The sequence below is a fragment of the Neolamprologus brichardi genome, chromosome 17 (genome assembly GCF_056152115.1).
Source record: "Neolamprologus brichardi isolate AB-2024 chromosome 17, ASM5615211v1, whole genome shotgun sequence".
Taxonomy (NCBI): domain Eukaryota; kingdom Metazoa; phylum Chordata; class Actinopteri; order Cichliformes; family Cichlidae; genus Neolamprologus; species Neolamprologus brichardi.
The window spans coordinates 25,281,110-25,299,621 of NC_142120.1; positions in this window are offsets into that span (position 1 = coordinate 25,281,110).

Sequence of the window (18,512 nt, forward strand, 5' to 3'; positions counted from 1 at the left end):
ATTTTGGGGACATCTTTCTGCTTTATACAACATTGGTTAAATATCAGTTAGACTCTTCAATTACCAATAACATCCAACATCTAATATGTTGCTGTATTATTGGTGTGTTCTGTGTAAATAGGGTAGATGATATGAAGGCTTTTCGGGACCTTCTCCGAATGTCTGTGGAGGACTTTAACTTTCTCCTGGAGAGAGTAACTCCTGATATCATCAAGAGGGACACACACCTCAGGATGGCCATCAGCCCCAGGGACAGGCTTTCCGTTACCCTACGATTTTTGCCAACAGGCAAGTGTGCGGACATGACATTTCTGTAATCCTCCATATTAAACTATAGAATCTTGGGCATGAGGCAAGGTCATCTACCTATATCACATTAAGAAGACATTCACCCCTGCAAGTACATACATATTTTTGCTTTTCTACATCACTGGCCCTCTAAATGCAAGTCTATCTATCCACATACAAACTACTACTATGTTCATACTACATAAGCTACTACTACTACATTCTAATCTCACTCCATCATCTAAAATCTGCCATTCTACAAAGATCCATTCATGTCCACCTTCCCTTACATTAACCATCTAAATGTACTAGGGCTGTCAGTCGATTAAAATATTTAGTCGCGATTAATCGCATACTTATCAATAGTTAACTCAGGATTAATTGCAAATTAATCACAGATTTTTTTTAAAAAATCGGTTCTAATGGAACTTTAACAGGATACTCTTCATGTTTTTAATACCATTAACAGTATGTGAGTGAACAAATATACTTGCTTTATGCAAATATGTTTATTTTTTTTGCAACAATTCAAAACAATGAAAAGTCCAAAATGTTCTTCAGAAAAAAGGTAAAAAAGGTACTCAAAAATATGCTGAAAGGACACTTAAGCATATACTCCCACACAATGTAACTGTTTAATTTACCATTAGACAGTTAAGGCTCACAAAACATATTCCCATCTAAGTGGGAACAGAGAGACACAAAACAGAGAGACAGAATACACATTAAAAATAAAAATACAATAAATAAAATGCATATGTAACTGTGGGGAGTGTAATACATACGTGTATCAAGTGCAGTTAGGCTTTACCTTAATACTTCCAGTGTCTTTGACTAAAACAGTTTGGCTATACTTCTTGTTGCTCTCCAGTTATATTTAGCAGAGGCTGAGCAAGGCAAGCTTCTTCCTTTTTCTGTTTTCCTAACAAAATATCAACATGGAAACACCACAAAGGAGAAAGAAAAAAAGAACTAAAAACATACAGTGCATAGGGATGGGTACTGGTCCTCAGGAGGATACTGGTCCTCAGGAGGATCCCATGAATTTGGACACGACCATCATGTTCATTATGTATCTCCTGAGCTGCAACTCTAGAGCTCTGTCCTTTGTTTCTCAACTCCAAGGCTACTTGTTGGCCAAACAGCTCCTCAGAATCTGCATTAGATCCTGATAGTGTGTACTAGATCTGCTGAAGCAGGGAAAGTTTGGCCATCTCAATGCTGTGCTCTGCTGATTTTGGTGCAGGCTTTTGCACTCTACGTCTTTTAACAGGCTGACCAGTGGACTGTTTGAGGTGTTTTCCTCTTCCTGACTCACTGAAACTGGGCTACTGGAAGAACTAAGGACATGTGCTTCAATTTCCACAGTGGACTGATCCTCATCTCCCTCCTCTATTGCACCTATGTCGTGGACTCTGTGCCAACAGTACAGAAAGTAGACAGTGGGAAAGTGATCACAAATGAAGATCTTAACAGCATTGGTTAGTTCAGATACTAATTTCACACTGTATACTTTGTGGCGTTTGTTTGACTAAAAACATTTTCATCTGAGAATTTCACTGGACTTTGACATCATTCTCATCATTTCCCCACAAATATCCTTTCTTAAGGTGTGTGTATGTGTTTAAACAACTTGATTATGAACTTACTCTCAGAGTGGACTCCGTATGTCTATGGACCACATGTCAAGAAATCAAATTTTTTTAATATCCAGATCTGTTTGGGAGTTGGTGGTTTCTGGCCACTGCCACTGGGTTTCAGTTTGCCATACTGCATCCAAAGTGGTTTTCACCTCATTCACTCAAAAAGTAACATTACCATGTACTTTAGAATGAATATTTACAGAGTTCAGATTCAAAACTCTCTAAGTGCATTTGTGATGAATATACATAAATGTATTTATATACTTTTGATAAACTTTATCAGTCCAACTCCAATTGGAATGTTTTGCATTGATTTGTTTTCACTGATAATAACGTTCAAACTGCAGTTTGAGAGAGTTTACTTGGAAATTATTATAAAATTGAATATTTCTTAAAGTGGATTTAGAGCAGGCTTGGCCAACTCCAGGCCTCAAATGCTGGTGTCCTGCAGGTTTTAGATATCACCCTGGGTCAACATACCTGAATCAAATGATTAGTTCATTACCGAGCCTCTGGAGAACTTCAAGACATGTTGAGGAGGTAATTTAGCCATTTAAATCAGCTGTGACGGATCAAGGACACATCTAAAACCTGCAGGACACTGTTCCACCTTTTTCACTTCCATTTCTGTGTTTGCGCATGCGCAGTGTGGGAGGTTGCGTTAAATCGGCTTGTGGCACTACTTCAACAGTGTGATACCCTCACAAAGGGCAACCAGGATTTCAAACAGGTTTGATTTTCTTGTGACCATATGATTGCTGATCGGGAGCTGGTCGTGAGGTGTTAATCGCTTCTCATTACCTCATGTATTACTACACGATGCACGACACACAATTAAGGTGAAACTTGGGCCAATCTCTAAAATGGTCGCACAAGTAAAAAATAGTCTCGTAATGGGCCAAAAATGGCACAAAGTATGCCCAGCTTAAACCAAACCAATTCTTATGCTTTCAGCATGACTAGTTTGCTAATTAGTCAGTGATGGTCTGGGGAGGGGCCTCGACAAGCTAGGCAACGGGCTGCCTGACTGCTATTAGGTATCATCAAGAAATCCTTGGGCCCATTTTCAGACCGTGCTCTGTTGCAGTGGGTCCTGGGTTCCAATGCCCAGCCTCAGCATTATTATTAGTCTCATGCAGGATCTCAGTGATGCCGTGGATCAAGCATGTCCTTACATTACAAGCATGCATACAAGCACATGGGGCCATACAAGCTACTGATACTGATAATGCTGCATTGTTCTGAAAAAAAAAAGTGCAATATCAGCACAAAATAATGTTTATATTCAACAACTTAAAAAAAATGGTTGTAGAATGGACCCTTTTATACTTCAAGCTTAACATAAATAGACATCCAGAGTGGAAAGCAGTGCAAATAAATGCAAACATGGGTTCATGAAACTCATCTTTTATCAAAATTGATGTCAGTGTAAGCTGTTTCTATCGCATTCAACCTCAGACTGAATTTTCTGTTATTTCTATACAAAACTTAAAACAAGTATGAAAAAATGTGTTTTTCATATTATTTTTTGTTTTCGAGCCACGGAACTGCTTAGCCTGCACACAGTTTTTTTTCTTCAAAGCAAAACTTGAGTCTATCAATTGTACGGTCAGACTTAACAATGACAACACACAGACGTCCAAGCTCTATTTACCATAGGAATGATTTACAAACATTCAGAGATGAACTTACACACTTGCTTTACTTCTCTGGGATAGCTTGCTCAGAGATGAAATGCCAGTTTGGCAGCATGTAGCAAGAATCCAGATGCTTTCAGTGCCAAGTAATTCCAGACAACCGTCAGGTCTTGCACGCGACAACCGCTCTTTCACATAACACATATTGCTCTGATGTGCTAGTGTCACTACCTGGGTTACGCCACGTCGCAAGTTTTGTGAGGTGCTTTTGTAAATATTTAATGGATCGGGTTACATATTTATTTCTCCCCATTTTCTGATCCGGTAATTTAGGTCAGGATCGAACCGATACCGATACTGTATATCCGATTGGTCCATCCCTACTACACACCATTAAATGCTGGCTCTTCTCTAATATTCAGAATTATAACATTTCAGCACATTAACAGAAAACAGATAAGAAAGGTCAAATGTCGGCACCTAGTAGTCAGACCATCCGCACCCCCTTTGGGGAAAAACAAGTGTTTGATGGGTCCAAATGTGCCTCTATATCCTTACATTAAAACAAACAAACAAACAAACAAACAAAAAACAAACAAAAACAAAACATGGACTTATCACTGAGAGTACAATAATGGTCCCACTTATTTTACCTTCTCTTCCAGGTGGCTTGTATCTATCAAATACAATGCAAATAGAACACATCACATTACGTTACACATACAAATATAACATTTATACTTACTGTTAGTAATATTAGGGACAGTGTTGCTACACAAAAGAGATGGGTCTGTACATCATGTACATGAAGAAGTTATCATGAGTGTCAAGGGTCAATCTCTGGTCCTTCCAAAATGCAAGTCTGTTGAATGGCCTTTATTTCTACTTTAGTTAAATGACATGTACTATTTGTAGTCTTGTTTTATTTGGCTAGATTTGTAATGTATTATATCTATTTATATAGGACATATATAGGAAAGTGTACTTCTACCTGAAATGTAATATGCTATTTAAATAAAGATTTGTTTGCCGTCTTGCATCTTTTGGGGCATTCCTCTAGTCTACACTGTAACTACAGCAGATGAACCAACCTGTGCACTGTCTGGATTAACTACAAGAAAGCCTGTGACTCTGTGCCCCACACATGGATCCTGATATACCTAGAACAGTGTTGGGAAGGTTACTTTTAAAATGTATTCCATTACAGATTACAGAATACACGCCCCAAAATGTATTCTGTAACGTATTCCGTTCCATACTCAATGAAAGTAACGTGTTCTGAATACTTTGGATTACTTAATATATTATCATGCTGTTTACAACTACATGAATGTACTATTGCTGTGATTTATTACTGTTACTTAAGGTTCGCGGCTCCAAACCGTAGTAAAGGGACCTCTGGCTAATACGTCGGGTTCCGTGTCGGGCTCGTAGCCGAAAAATAGCTTTACTTTGTTGTCTGGGTCAAGTTTGCTTGTGAGAGACAGAGAAAGGCGTCGAAAGGCTGCTCCAACAGAACTTATTGTTTTTGGAGGAGGAAAACACGAACACGGTGTACAGTCGAGTCTTAATAGCTTACTTACAACTGGGCTCGTCAGGCACTCTTCTTGGCTGCAGTGGTTATTATTATATTTACATGCTTCCAGCTCCCGTTTTTGCTCGATGACAGCTCGTACTTTTCCTTTTTCTCCCTCCCTTGCTCACAGACACATAAAGGGTATGCCAGTCCATTCTCCCTGCAGCACGGACTACACTGCCCATGAGGCTACATTCTTTAGAGCTATGCCTGTAGAATTCTGCCTATTAGCTTAGCACAACAACAACAAAAAGGCGCTCTCTCACCCAGGAAACACGCAGAGAGAGAGTGTCACCCTGTAACCATGGCAACCGTAACGCTGCCGCCTGGAACAACAGAACGTAGCTGTCAAACAAAACCCAAACAGTCCTGACCCGCCACAATATGAAACAGGAAAGTACCACCATGTAATCCATTTATTTCAACAAAGTAACTGTATTCTAAATACCACCTTTTTAAAGGGTAACTGTAACGGAATACAGTTACTCATATTTTGTATTTTAAATACGTAACGGCGGTACATGTATTCCGTTACTCCCCAACACTGCCTAGAACTCAGAAGAAATGGCAAGTGTCTTAGAAACAGTATCTTTGTAACTTGTTTGTTCTGGCATTTTATCAGTTTTTGTTTAAAGCTCAAAACAAAAACTTGCATCAAAATGAAAACCGGAAAAACATTTACATTTTCTGAAAATTAAAATGTACTGTATGTAGGTCAGTTTTTGTTTGAAATCAGACATCACACATTAGAAGTCATAATGCACAAAGGTAAGAAGGGAGGAGTTGCAAAGAAAAATAGATAAGGTGTCAGCTGCTGATATCTGATTCCACAAACAGCTAACGCTTCATGAAAAGTCTCATTTTAGTCTCATCTCAGATTACCTTATTCCAAATACCAAAAATATCTTTTGCTGTGGGTTCCAACCACAAATCCCACACCCAGAAGAAATGGGAGAGTTATTTTCTTTTCTTGATAAAGAAAGCCTAAATGTTTTCTATTGTTCTTCCTCACATAAATTGCAAAACAATCCAATTATGTAAATAAAATATACAGTATGTAGGGGAGTTTGTTTTAAATCAGACTGACACATTAGAAGTCATAATACACAAAAGTAAGAAGGAAGGAGTTGAAAGGAAACAGGGTGTCAACTGCTGATATCAGATTTCACAAACAGCTAACGCTTGACGAGAAATATCATTTTAGTCTCATCTCAGATTACCGTGTTCCAAATGCCAAAAATACCTGACGCTTTGGGTTCTAATGACAAATCCCACACCCAGAAGAAATGCCAGGTGTCTTAGAAACAGTATCGTTGAAACTTGTTTGTTCTGGCATTTTATCAGTTTTTGTTTCAAGCTTAAAAAACTTTGATCCATAAGTGAAGGCACAGCCAACCTGTTAAGGTAACCCAATGGTTTTGATTTTGTTTGTTTACATTCTGTGACTTAATGTTTCTATTATTTTATTTCTGTATTTCTAGATAGAAAGTTCTTTAGTATCTCCTGATTTCAATTCTTAGGTTTTGTTTATATGCCTTCCCTGTTATGTCTTTTTTTCATGTCTCACTGTCAGTTCTGCAATTCTGTGTTATGTTTAATGTTTTACTTTGACAGTCTACTGTAACAGTTGCTATTGTAATGTAGTGTATCACCACATGGTGGCGCCTCCTGTCTCATGACTGGTGTGTCACCCCCTTTTTTGTTCTTCTTCGCACTCCTCCTGAAATGGATGCTCCCGTGTGTACGCGGACTAGTGTGCTCTTTAGTAATGTGTGGTAGAGGTAGCACTTTTATTTTTGATATTGTAAATAAATGAGTACTTTTTGGAAAGTCAGAAGCTGTTGCTCATTCGCTATCCACCTGCACACCTCCGCGGCTGGCTTCATCTCCACCGCACGTTACAACTGGCGCCCGAACTTTTTCCCCTTGGACTTCAGACGATTTTTGTATCCCGCCGAGGATTCTTCTCTTCTAGCACGTGAACTGTCTCGGAAATCCCCCCACTTTTGCGGACGCTCGGACGTTTTCCCCAGCCATGGCCGCAGCCTCAGCTCAGGTGGGACCTGACTAATTTCTGGATACCGCGGTGTGCCGCTGCTCCGCTTGGGAGAAGGAAAAAGAAGGAACTGACTCCCCGCGATTTCAACGATATTTGCAGGCGTGGAAGACCACCGACCCATCGCTTGACACGCTCGCCTACCGAGGGAGAGTACTCCGTGAGTTACTGTACGGTCCGTCGGACCGCCAACTCAGTGCTGTTGGACCGTTACGACATCGGCGGCGCTAAAGCTAAGGCTAATGCTGCAGTGACTTTGACTCAGTGTTTATTCAGAGGGTCGTGTTGTTTTGTGTAAAGCATTGAAGCATCAGAGTGTGCATGGACGCTCTCGGTCTGACTGATATATGCGCTTAGGTACTGTGTGTGAACGCTCTTTTCACTTCGCCATAACTTTTGTGGGAGCGAGTTGTTTCCACACTTTTAAAATGGCGTCCCACGCAGACACGAGGAGTGAGGAGGATGGCTGCGACCCGGATGCTGAGGCGCCTGGCCTGACAAAGTACATCATCCCTCACTCTACACCTCTTTACCTCAACCTTGAAGTGGTAAACTTGGAAGGGGAGGTCGAGAAGCCACGAGTTTGCTTACAGGCTTCGCTGGAGCTGCAGAAGAGCCTGCTGAAGTGTTTGGATCATGGAGCTACGGGAGAGCCGGGAGAGCGGCCATCTCCCCAACGAACCCCGCCGGTGCCCCGTAATGACCGCTGGTTGGACGGGTACCAGGTGGACTAACCGTTATCATATGGACGATCTTAAGGTTGACTGAGGGTTGGTTTCATGCAAGATATATGTGATGTAATTATTCTGTTCGTAAGGGATGATTACTTGTTCTGTTCCACTGAACCCTCGTCACCACAGCCCGTGAGAGGCTTTTGGTTTGGTTTTCTGTTGTACTGATTTAAGCAACGGGATGTGTTGTATTTTTGACTGTTTTTCGCTTGTCTAGGACAATCTCAAGAGGATGAGTAGCCAGTAACACTGACTGTTCTGTATTGTTTGCTTGAATCACTAATTTTGTTTATTGATTGTGTTGATTGTATTGACTGTACCGATGCTGTATAACAATTCCTCCACAGCCTGCTTACTACCTAAAGTAGCTATGTATAGTGAAAGGGGGTAGCGGGAGGAGGGTTACCTGGGTACGGCTGAGGACAGCCTTTTTCTCACCAGGCTTGATCTGAAGTGAAATGTTTTGGTTAAACCTGTTTGATGCTGTCTTGTTGCATTGCTATTTTGAGTCATGATATGTAGATGTTTCTGTTTGCTCTACTTAATCCAGTTTTATGGCTCTTTAGTGCGTTAAGGTTCATTCTTGGCATTTACTTAAAAAAAAAAAAAAAGAAAAAAAAAAGTGAAAAACTAAGAAAACTGATTTTCCACTGTACATATGCGTCTTATTTTCACCAATTTCATTTTTAAATGGTCTTTTGCCCTGTGTGTGTGCACCAATCTTAGCTGTAACCTCTATGTGTAGGGTACTGTTAGGTCTGGTGTGTGCTTTTCCAGCTGTGTACGGCTGAGGACAGCCTTTTTCTCACCAGGCTTGATCTGAAGTGAAATGTTTTGGTTAAACCTGTTTGATGCTGTCTTGTTGCATTGCTATTTTGAGTCATGATATGTAGATGTTTCTGTTTGCTCTACTTAATCCAGTTTTATGGCTCTTTAGTGCGTTAAGGTTCATTCTTGGCATTTACTTAAAAAAAAAAAAAAAGAAAAAAAAAAGTGAAAAACTAAGAAAACTGATTTTCCACTGTACATATGCGTCTTATTTTCACCAATTTCATTTTTAAATGGTCTTTTGCCCTGTGTGTGTGTGCACCAATCTTAGCTGTAACCTCTATGTGTAGGGTACTGTTAGGTCTGGTGTGTGCTTTTCCAGCTGTGTACGGCTGAGGACAGCCTTTTTCTCACCAGGGGGGACTATGTAACAGTTGCTATTGTAATGTAGTGTATCACCACATGGTGGCGCCTCCTGTCTCATGACTGGTGTGTCACCCCCTTTTTTGTTCTTCTTCGCACTCCTCCTGAAATGGATGCTCCCGTGTGTACGCGGACTAGTGTGCTCTTTAGTAATGTGTGGTAGAGGTAGCACTTTTATTTTTGATATTGTAAATAAATGAGTACTTTTTGGAAAGTCAGAAGCTGTTGCTCATTCGCTATCCACCTGCACACCTCCGCGGCTGGCTTCATCTCCACCGCACGTTACACTACGTCCCGTGTTAATATCTGCGGTTTTGCTTCTCTTGGTCTAGTCAAGTTTCATTACTCCCAGCTGTGCTCTCCTCCTGTGTCTCATTCCCCCTTTATACCTCTGTGTATATAAGCCCTGTGTTTTTCTTGATCTGTGTTGTGATGTCCCTCATTCTACACTTTGTGTTTATCCTGTGTGCTTTGTGTTTTCAGTTTAGTTATTTTGGTGTTCAGCAATAAATATGTTTTGAGTGCACTTTTTGTCTCCTGGAGTCTGCCCAATCCAATCCTGCCCACTTTTTATTTTTTCTGTCTTTAGCATTGCTACTATACTGCCAGCTGGCTACCAAATCCTGCAAGTTAGACTGTGCAGGGATCATGTCTGTGCTCAAACTCACAGTAAAGGCAGTAAAGTCAGCATCAAAGCACAAAAATATCTCATAACTTGAAAAATCAAACAACATAGCAGTGATATATATATATATATATATATATATATATATATATATATATATTTGTGTGTGTGTGTGTCTTGAAAAAGGGGGTTTTCTGAGTCTTTCTGATGCGTCAAAGGTGTTTTGTGCTTTCTTATTTTATTCTAATAGATAATATAGATGAGTCCAGATAGAAGATAGATAAATGTTGTAGTTGTTGGAGCAGTATTACACGAATTGTTATCACAACAGCTGACATTTGCAAGATTCAAGACAGGGAGACTTGTTAGTAGCAGCCTAGCTAAAATAGCTTCCTTATTTCGTCAAGAGCCTTTTCCCAGGCCAACCTAGTAAATACAAACACGTTCTTAATGGGTTGTATTGACTCAGCATACCATCATGTGGTACAAATTGGTATTACATTAAACTAAAAACACTTGAACAGAACACAGATATTTTGGACATAAAATCACACATGTTGTTTTTACACATGTTAGTGAAAGCTTTAGTTAAATTTCCAAGGTTTTCAACAATTATAAAATATATATTTACAATAAGTATTTAAAAAAATCTGTTTCAAAATAGAAACTAAAATATCTAAAAATAGACAAATACACTTCTTCATTCTTACAGCAGTCTCATTTTGTAAAAATTCTCAAGATGTCCAGATAATGTTTTTCTCTTGTGGCCACTATTCTAATCCATCTGTTCTATTTGTCATCTTCTGGGAACTTTTTTTTTTTTACTGATTTTAACAAGAATTTTGTGAGAAACTTTGCTGGAAGAATAAACAAATGTTGGCGTGTAAAGCATTATTTTAGGTACACCAGTTGGATTTATCTCACTGAGGTAAGACAATTCATCAATTCATGTCCAAGCCATTCACCTTTACCTACTAAAAAGCTGTCAAACATAAAATGAGGATGTGAGCCCAGCAAGTCAAATATTGTAAAGTGACAGTAAGAACACACTGTAGCCTGTTTAATGACGGAGCAGAATGGAGTCTAACAGAAAGGGGGAAAAAACAGTGCCAGAGAATTTCAAATATTCAGATTCAGATTTTATTTGTCACATACAGGTTGCCCCGCAGTGAAATGAGACCCCCCCCCCCCCGACCTTACACACATAACACAGACATTACATGGGGGTTACAAGTCGGAGATCGGCAGTTACGGAAAAAACACTGAAATGTACACACAATGGGAAGGTACAAGAGGAAAAAAAGAGACCCCTACTCATGCTGTGCTTCCATGGTAGGACAGCACGAGAACAGGAAACAAAAAAACTCCTCTGCACACAAAAAAGCACATGAATGTTCACAGCACAACATTATGAAGACATAACAAGCCACAGGGTTGGGTAGGGGGATGAGGAGTAATCCCAGGCAACACAGCAGACATCCTGCCACTGCGCCGACTCGCCAGCGCGGGCCCAGACCCGCCTCGTGTTCCCAGGAGGTAACAAGCATCGAAGGCGAAATATATTCATAATATTAAAAAAGAATACAGCTATAACCCTGACATATTACAAAACAATAATAAGATTAATTTCCCAGAATGGAGTTGTAAAGGAATTAAATACTTAGAACATATATTAGAGGGAACAGAATTTATTCCATTTGACAGACTAGTTACACAATATGGGATCAACAAGAAAAGATTTTTAGAATATCAACAAATTAAATCCATAGTAAAAAAGAAATTTAACCTTAGTCAAGTTGAATTACAAACACCACCAAGTGTGGTTCAATTTCTTACTCTTAAATCCCCCAAACTATTATCTAAAATATACAGAACACTTTCTAAAATAGATGAATCAATATCCCTTCCTATTGCAAAGTGGGAAGCAGATTTATCAGTCAGCTTAGACCAAAACGTCTGGTCTCAGATGTGCTTAAAAACCTTTAAATTGATTAAAAATCCCAATCTGCAATTAATACAATACAAAATACTGCATAGAGTGCACTATACAGGTCATCGAATGTTCAAGATGAGCTTTACATCCGCCAACAACTGCTCACACTGTCAAGGCAATACACCAGACAATTACATCCACGCTCTTTGGTTCTGTCCACCAGTGCAGAAGTTTTGGCACGAGATATGTGAAGACTTATCAAAGTGTCTGAAATGTAAAATTCCAACCTCCCCTTTAGTATGCTTGTTGGAAAATTTGGATGATGTCACTACAGAAACTAATACAGTCCACATGGTTTTTACTGCCCTATGCATCGCCAAGAAAACGGTCCTCATGAACTGGAAAAATAAAAATAATCTTAATTCTAGCCAATATAGAAACTATCTAATAGATCACATTAGTCTCGATATAGCCTCTGCCACCACATTAGATCAATCCCTCTGGGCTCCTTTGATCGGCTCCATCACCTAGCGGGGTTGGGGGGTCGTGGTTTGGTCCCGCCTTGGCTATTGTGGTTGATGTGGAGGTTGGGATGGGCTTAGGGCACCTGGAGGACCCCTAGAGACGTTATCCCTGGAGGGCTTAACCCGGGGGTTGTGTTCATAACCTGGTTAGTGGCTCTGGTCGCTCTCAGAGGGTGTTCTCCTCGTGGCTGCGTGCAGCGGGGCTGGAGGATGGTCTGTGCTGGCGGACGTAGGTTACTGGCCTGGTGGCCTGGCTGCCCCTGAGTGGATCCGGGGCGGGCGTGGGGGTTTGGGGTTCGGGGGTGCTTCGCCTCCGTGCTGGGGCTCTGGCTGGGCCTTGGGGGCTTCGGTCCTCGTCGGTGTGTCGCCGAGGTTGTGGGCGGGTGGGTGCACGGGGGCTCAGCCCTGGCGCAGGGGGCCTCTTGTGCATCGGCCTAACCGGGGGGCTCTTCAACTGGCAGGGAGGTTGTTCCATCTTTGCAGGAGTCCACTCTGCAGGTGGGGGAGAGACATAGGAGAGGTGGAGAATAAACTTAACCTGGGTGTCTGTGTCTTGTGTAGTCTGGGAGATGATTGAATGTTGGGGTGGGTACAGTTTCCTCTGCGGTGGGGTGGGGTGGGCTGCCCCGGGTCCTGTGGGGCTTGGCGGTGCTGCTGCCGTAGGCCCCGGTCTGGATGGGCCTGGACTCCCTTGCCTTGGTGGATACCAGAGGACGGGGGTGCCTATTGGGGTCAGCGGGGGAGCTGGCCCTAGGGAGGGACACCCTCCCCTCCCTTCTTTTCCTCCCCATCCCCGGCTGCCTCCCTCTTCCCGCTCCACCACACCCACCCACACAGGTAGGGCTTTGGGGTGCGGGTGTGTCACCAGGGTGCAGGGGAGACATTCCCCCCCCCCTCTGTCCTCTTCTGGCCACCTGTGCCTCAATTTTATCTCACAACTTAGACATCCACATTACTTACACTCTCATAACACACACACACATATATATATATATATATAGGGCCTTGAGGGTGGGCACGTTAACGGCGTCCAGTAGACGGTCTGTGTATTCAAACCTACCTCTGGCGCCGGTGCCCACCTCTCAATTTTAAATCCATGTAGACATTGAGGGTTCTCGGGAGGGGCCGTGCTAACACCTGCTGCTCTCTGGCAGCAGCACCATGCTCTCCCTTGTTTTAAACACACTTTAGAGCAACACGCAGCAACACTACACTTGAGCGGGAGGAGGAGGGTATGGGGTCTTAACACACCCCCGTTCTCTGCTAGCCATCGAGGCGGGGGGGCTGGGAAGAGATGCTGGCTGTCCGATTGGCCTCCCTGCTGCTGCGGAGCCTGGGGCGGTCTGCTTGCCTCCACCCCGGAGGGAAGGGTAACATCTCTTGGGTCTGGGTGCCGTTTCCCCCTCTGGGGGCGAGGATACCTGGACCCGGGGTATAGAGTATGTTTGGGGAGTGTGATTGTGTGTACATGTCCATTTACGTTTATTCCTACGTTGGGTGAGTGCTGAGTGTTTGTATATGTGTGCATGAGGGTGGGAATGCATGTCTGTGTCTGTGTGTGCCTGTTTGTCTGTGTCTATATGTCAGGTCGGGTCTTAGACTCCACCTCTCTGGGAACTCCCAGGCCCTCCAAGTGTGGAGGCCTATCTCCCCTCACCACACTCCCTGCCGGTGACTGATGCCCTCAGGGGTCGGTGCATTGTTGGTTCTTGGTGTCCGGGGCTGGGCGCTCAGGTCATGTGCCAGCTCACTCCCGGTGGCTACTTGGCGGGGCCTGGCGCCTGCTGCTCAGTCAGGCCTCTTCCGGGGCGCGGAGGGCCCTCGGGCCTCTGGCCTCTGTGCCTGCGGCTCGGTTCACTCTGGCACAGCTGGCTGCCGGCGGAGCCGGCGGGCACGCCGGTGCAGCCCCCTCTAGTTTCTGCCCGGTGGCTACTGGGTGACCCCTCGTCTGGGTATCCTCAGCCCTTCCCATGAAGGTGGCACGGATGCCCCTCCGGTGGTCCTCCTTGGGCTCTTGCACTCTGGGACCTCTGGATGTCTGGGGCCTGGATCTCCTCCATGCCTGCTTCATGCCCTGAGGGACAGGGCTATGGCTCTCTACATCCTCTTGCAGACCATTACATGGGGAAACCATTTGAATACAAGCGCGCTGACCCACACAGGTGTGCACACAGGTGTTCACTGTTTGTAGACTTAAATCACACCTTTCTTGGCTGCTACTTCAAAGCACATTGTCCGCTGTCTGTCCTGCGTGCTGCACAACAACATTCAATATTTAGTATTTACTGCTGTTTACACTTAGCTAGATTAATGCGATGGTGTTGTGTATAGTATGTTGCTTTGTTTTGTTTTTTTGTTTTTTTTGCTTGTTTTCTATTCTTTTTCTCTCAACAGGTGATCCCGGAGATATTTTTTTTCCCCCCCTTTCTCACTGTCCCTCTCCCCTTCTGTTTTTCTTTTCCTTCCTCTTTCTTTCTCCCTTTCCTATCCCTCACTCATGTCTGTCCCGTCTGTAACAACTGAAAATAAAATAAAATAAATAATAAAAACAAAGGTCGATCAAATGGACCAATACGGCAATGCCATGATGATCCATTTGGAAAAATAAATCCATTGGGTATCCTTGTTGGTCTTCAGACAACAATTCTGACGGCTAAAGAACCAAATGGGACAGGCAAAAAAAAAAAAAAAAAAAAAGAATACAGCTGGTTTCCCAGACATCCGTTAAGCCAAGTACTAAACTAGAAGAAAACTTCAGTCAAGCTCTCCACTGAAAAACATTTTAGTTTGAGACCTTATCCATCTCAGGAAAACTAAGCCTAAGACTGTGGATTCAAACTGTATCCAACATAAGCCATAGAGTATAAACTCAGTGTTGCTCTTGCACCTTGTACTGCCACACTTTTACTTCCCTGTACTGCACTATACTGAGACATAACCTATTTTTTTGAACATCTATGGTTTAAATCATTTGCATGTTTGGGTTGGATTGGTTGTTACTTCATATCAATATCACCTTGAGCAAAAAAATCAAAAATCAAAAAATTAATTCCCCTCTCAGTTTTGTCAGAAGGCCAGTTGGCTTGTATGTGAAGTGGACCCACAAGTCTTTTTTTTTTAAACTCAGTAATTCTACCCACAAGGGCTCAGCAGGGAGTGAGAGTCACAGGCGTGGAGCCTACTGCAACAGAAGGAGAGGCGGATTATTATCAGGCAGAGAATACCAAAAGCAAGATGAGTCATTACTAGAGATGATGCTTATTGGAAAGGGATCAGTAATGTGGTCCAAGGGGGATGCGACCAGGTGAGTATGGAGCTGAGAGGCGAAATGAATGAGCCAAGATGTCCGACATTTTCTTCCTGTTGCAGTGATCTGGCTGAGCAGAGGGGCAGCCAGGTAAGATGTCTGAGCATTGTGTTCTTCCAGACCACTGAGGAAAAGCATCCTGCAGAGAAATTAAGGAGGTGAGTTTTGGATGCTAATGCTGTGCCTTAGGACTGCCCTCCTTTGGAGATCTCAGATTTTGTTCCTGGGACCTGTTAAAGCCACTTGCCCACTTTGAAGGTCCTCCGGTTACCTCAGAAACCAGTGTTGCCTTCAAACTCCACATCTTCTTGAGCTCCTCTCTCAGCCCTTAGTATTTCTGGAGCTTCTCACATTTCTTTTTCCTGATGCTGTTATCTGTTAATATAGCTACATCTGTTACTATGGCCAATTTCTTCTGCTTGTCCACCACTACTTTGTCTGGTTGCTAAGTCTTCACCAGTTTGTCTGTCTTTATCTGGAAGTCTCACACAATCTTCGCTCAGTCATGCTCGATCACCCTAGGACACATATCGCATTTTAAACCTGGAACTTCCAGGCCATAGTCAGCATAGATGTTACTGTATATTATGCAGGCCAGTTGGTTATGGTGCTCCATGTATGCCCTGCCTAATATGACCCTGCTGTTATGTGCTGGATTGTCTAAGGGTCATCGTTGCACAGCTTGCACCTTGGGACTTGCTTGGAGCGGAACAACCAAGCCTATGCTTAGAGCTTGTTTCTGTACTACCATTTGTAGTGCCTCTGTGCTGTCTTTCAATCCAGCTTTGTCCAGGCACTGGTAGGATTTTTCTGCCACTTCTTCTAACAGCTGGTGGTACATGCTATACAGGGGTCTGTCCTTCCAAGGGTCTGTCCTCTTGTGCCTCTTCTTTCTCTGGTTTCTGGCGCCTGAGATAATCACTAAGCAAAATATAAGTTGTGGTCACCTCCCTGATTTATTTATGGATTTCTTTGTTTCATTGTGGGTAATGGTTCTAACACTCAGTCTTACTACTCCTTGGGCACCTTCCATCTGCTGAACCTACCCTACAGTCTCAGGATACTGGACTTGGGATGAATCCCTTCGTGCATGGTGAGGTGGTTCCTTGTTAGTGGCTTCTATCTCCTCCTTTGGCCAGCTGATAATTCCAGCAAGGTATATGATCACCAGCAGGGCGTAGGTATTGATTGCCCACTTGTTGTTCTTCCCATTCAGCTGACTCCTCAGGATTTGCCTTACTCTCTGCAGATATTTGGCTGTTGCAGCTTTCCGAGGGGCCTCCTGGGGTGGGTGCTAGGCCCTGTGATGGCTGTAGCTTAAGAGGTAAAAAGTGACTCCCAAGCTAGGCGAGTGGCTCCAGCAAATCCCAGAACAACATCCAAGATAACTGTCAGGACTCTCAAACTCCCAGGCCTCTGGTAGAGGACCTGAGCTTGAAGGACAGACCGGCCGCAAGGGTTAGAGGGAAAACTTTTTGTTTAGATCCTAATTTATTCCACACCAGAAATTGCATTCTTTTTAAATTACATTTCACATAAAGTTTTAAAAAGGCATTTCTTGTTTTTTTAAACGTTTAATTATATTATTTGGATACCTCAGTATCATTAAAATGTCACGGCTGGGGCAGCAGTCGTGTTGTGGAATGAAAGGAGGACCCAAAATGCAGGCAGCTGACTGATGATATGAGTGAGAGTTTATTTACAGGTGACAGTGGTAGGAACAGACAACGAATCATGAGACATACTAACGGAAACCTAAACTGGGAAAACTAAAGAGCAACTAGAAATCCTCAGGACACGGGGTGAAAGGCAGAGAGACGCAGACTGACGGAGGATACCAAAAACGCAGAGAAACACAGATGAACGCAGACGAGCCGACAACGAACACAGACCGACACCCACTAAATATACACACACAAGGTAATCAGGTAATCACACAAAGGAGGGGAGAACAACTGATCCTAATACACACGATGACTGGAGGACACAAGCTGAACACAATGACAACAGACACAGACCTTCAGAATAGAACAGGAAATCCAGAACACGAGCCTTCAAAGTAAAGCAGGAAACACACAGACTGATTTACAACACAACATGGGGAAATGAACAGAGCACCGAGGACAGACACAGGTAGGGCTGATAAAACACTAAACTTCAGGTTCAACCCTGAACTAATACAAAATCAGAATAAACACAAGGCTACAAAAATGAACTTCAAGGAAACACAAAACGCTGGGTCAAAATGACCCAGGACCATGACATAAAATTGATACTAAATATCCACATGTCCAAATATATTTTAAAATATACAAGCTTTCATAGTGTGTCCTAATTTTCTCACATGACTAGATAGATAGATAGATACTAACCCCGAGTTGTTCTCAAATGTATTCATTGAATCTGTGTGAATGTTAGATAAAAAGCATTTATGTAGAAAAAAAGGTTCTTTTGCAAATGGGTGAATGAGGAGAGTTGTGTAAAGGACTCAGTGCTCAGTTAGAGTAGATATGTGCTAAATAAGAATCAGTGCATTTACCATTTACTCCTCATTGTTCCCCTTTGCTACCCAGAATCCTTTATTTCTGCAATTTTCCCTTCTGGTAGTGCAGTCCCCTCACTTCTGACTAGCTTTCCTCTTTTTGTAGCCAACCTACTACACTTCTTGTAAGGAGAAAAACCTCAGGAAAGCAAAGAATCACGGGCCCAGAGTTAATTCATGTACATGGACGATTGCCTGACCACGTTCCGTCGACTACAGAAACGTGCAGGCAAAAGCGTGCCAGGCGTCTGGTCAGACTTTATTATATACTGCCCTACTCACGTAACACTCATGGGTGGAGTACAAGTTAGGAAAAAACAACTTCTTATCTGGTGATTGCATACGAGGCTGCACAGGATGCAGCCTTGCAAGACAAAGATGGACAAGTTGATTAACGATCTTGTAGTGGGTTAAAACAATACATGTGGGTGTTGTCTAAACTTGAGCAACTTCCTCATG